At 40.8% G+C, this 2,500-nt stretch overlaps 1 long non-coding RNA gene across 1 annotated transcript in view; it reads right to left on the reverse strand.

Moving 5' to 3' along the window:
• The window catches only part of LOC147139435 (uncharacterized), a 24,495-nt gene that overhangs the window by 1,075 nt on the left and 20,920 nt on the right, over positions 1–2,500 (reverse strand). Inside the window, exon 3 of the long non-coding RNA XR_015088769.1 lies at positions 1–6. This exon is cut by the window's left edge and continues 1,075 nt beyond it. This is a non-coding gene — a long non-coding RNA (uncharacterized LOC147139435). The remainder of the gene's footprint in view (positions 7–2,500) is intronic.

Genomic DNA, 2,500 nt, shown 5'->3' on the forward strand with positions numbered 1-2,500 from the left:
GGTCTTCTGCAACAGGGAAGAACAGATCCTGTTTTGAGAAAAGAGTTGAATTCTACTACGCTTTGGAGTAGTGCCATAAAGCAATGATTCCCAACCAATGTGCTGTGGCACATTACACTCAAATGTGCCGTAGGAAATGATCTAATTTCACTTTATTGGTCTAAATTCACTAAATTCCAAGGATGCTGCGCCCTTTACGCACATAACGCATTGTGCGTAGGTCACCACGTGGTCTGAGGGCACCACAAGAAGTCCCTTTTTTATTTAAGCAGCATACACGCAATTGTTGCTTTTGTGCATTTAGCGGACAGTTTGCATTCGCCTTGCTCTCTCCTCTCAATGTGACTTGACGGCACACCGCTGTTTCCCCGGGTGCTCATGCCAACCGACTCTCCCAACCGCCGCCCCGCCTCCTGCTTGACATCAGTTTATTCAAGAATAGTTTCAAATAAATACATATATTCGGCCAAAGATTTTCTGATGACATTCACAGAATATTGACAACATGGCATAAACAAGCACCAAGAAAAGCAGGTGCCGAGAAATGCAAAATCAAAAAGTACGAGACGAGGCCCGTCATGCAGCAACTGCTTGTTTGTTGTTTGTCAATAGGCCTATGCGATGCAAAAAGCTAACGTGTCATTGTCCCAGGTTAAGTAGTGTTACTGTAAGCCTGTAGTCACTCAAAACATTTTTCAAATATGAACGAATTTTATGTAAACAAACGGACGGCAGAAGGGTACCCTGGCTGTAGGCGGAAGGCGATAAACGGACTGTGAATTCTTATTAGTGGACTGCAGCCAGGATACCCTTCCGCCGTCCGTCCATCCACCTTTTTGTCCGGCCGGAAGAAATAGCAATCTTCTATAGGCCAGTACGCCTATCATTTTAAATAGGCTCCCGTTAGCGTTTCTGTCTACCAACATCTTCTTGCTTTTTAAAAAAAAAACAACACAACACGTCAGCCGGGACTTGAACCCGACACCGTCCTTTTTAACTCATTCAATGCCAGCCATTCGCAGCGCAGCTAAACTCCCCAGTGCAAGCCAGTTTTGAGGATTTTGACCCATCTTTGAAGGCCCACAGAATATTGCGTTTTATGACTATATAGACATGGAACCTACCAAAAAAAAGATGAGACTCTCTTTTTTCATAAGAAAAACGTTTTTTTTTCCTAGTATTTGTCATTCTTGAGTAATCTGCAGTAGAACACAGGCATGTTTCACTGAAAATCCAGTTTCTCGAAAAAAACACCTGAGAAATTAAGGGTTTTGTGAAAAGACATTTAAAAAATATACTTATAAATTTCAACTTTGACTCCAATATTTTTGTTTTTATGATACCTGAGATATATAAACAGTACTTTTCTTATTCAAAAACCGCAAAACAATTCTAAAAAAGCAACTTTGATGCCAAAAAACAAAAAATGTATGAAAATTGTTCTACATACTCACAATGGGTCTGATAAACGACACTGGTGACATCTGCTGGCGATTGCACGTCAGTGCAACGCTTCCCAAGCCTGAAACGTTGTGATGAATTGAGTCAGAGCCTTGGGCATCAAATGCACACAAAAAACACATTACTCGAGTTCACTCGATGTTGGGGGTGTACTAGTATATTATAAAAAAAAAAACGATTTAAAACGATATAGGCATCAAATGAGTCAAAAGAGTTCTTCTCATCCTCCGTACGACCATCCACAAAATGGGCGTCCATCCGGGACGGGATGTCCAACTCCGTCCAAAACTCCGTCCGCACCCCCTAACGCCTCCATCGACAACTATATTTGTTGCATAAAAAACGTCTCTTCGTCCCAGGCATCGAGAGACCTTCTTATGCACATCATCGTTCAATTATCCATCCACCCCCACATCTCCAACCAGTCTACAATTAAAAAAAATAAAAATAAAATATCAGGCTCTAATCTGGTCAGAGGCGGTCCTCGGGGGGCAAAATCTGACCTTTCAGCTTGTCACCCGCATATCTTACCCCAGTAGTGAACTCAGTGAACAATTGGCCAAAGCTCAGTCATTCAGCTATGTTAAGTGAAGCTATACAGCCATTTTGTAGAAGAAGTTCATGTGCACAGTATTTAGGTAAAACTTAAACGGGTTTACTCATTTTCACACATCATAAACATCTGAGTGTCACTATGTGATAATTGTTCTAATTAAACCCTCATTTAAAATGGCTCCTTTGATGTATGCAAGATGTCCTTGGAGCTACTTTACTTTCTTCCTTTCAAAGAAATGTGTACAAGTGTAATAAACCAAAGTGGGTATAAGGTCTAAGTACCTCTAATTGATGAACTCTTGACATTATCTTTATATTCCAACCATGCATTGATGTGTTTCGCCAATGGTTTAAAAGCGTTTATAAGGTACTGTAGCTCAAGTCATTCGTTTTGATTTTTATGATCTAAATATGATCATTGCCCATAGATATTCAACCAAACAGCAATTTCCTTGTCCCTGAACCCCCCCGCCCCTGAAAAAAA

Source organism: Filicampus tigris, chromosome 11 (assembly GCF_054856515.1).
Source record: "Filicampus tigris isolate MCC_2025a chromosome 11, RoL_Ftig_1.0, whole genome shotgun sequence".
Classification (NCBI taxonomy): domain Eukaryota; kingdom Metazoa; phylum Chordata; class Actinopteri; order Syngnathiformes; family Syngnathidae; genus Filicampus; species Filicampus tigris.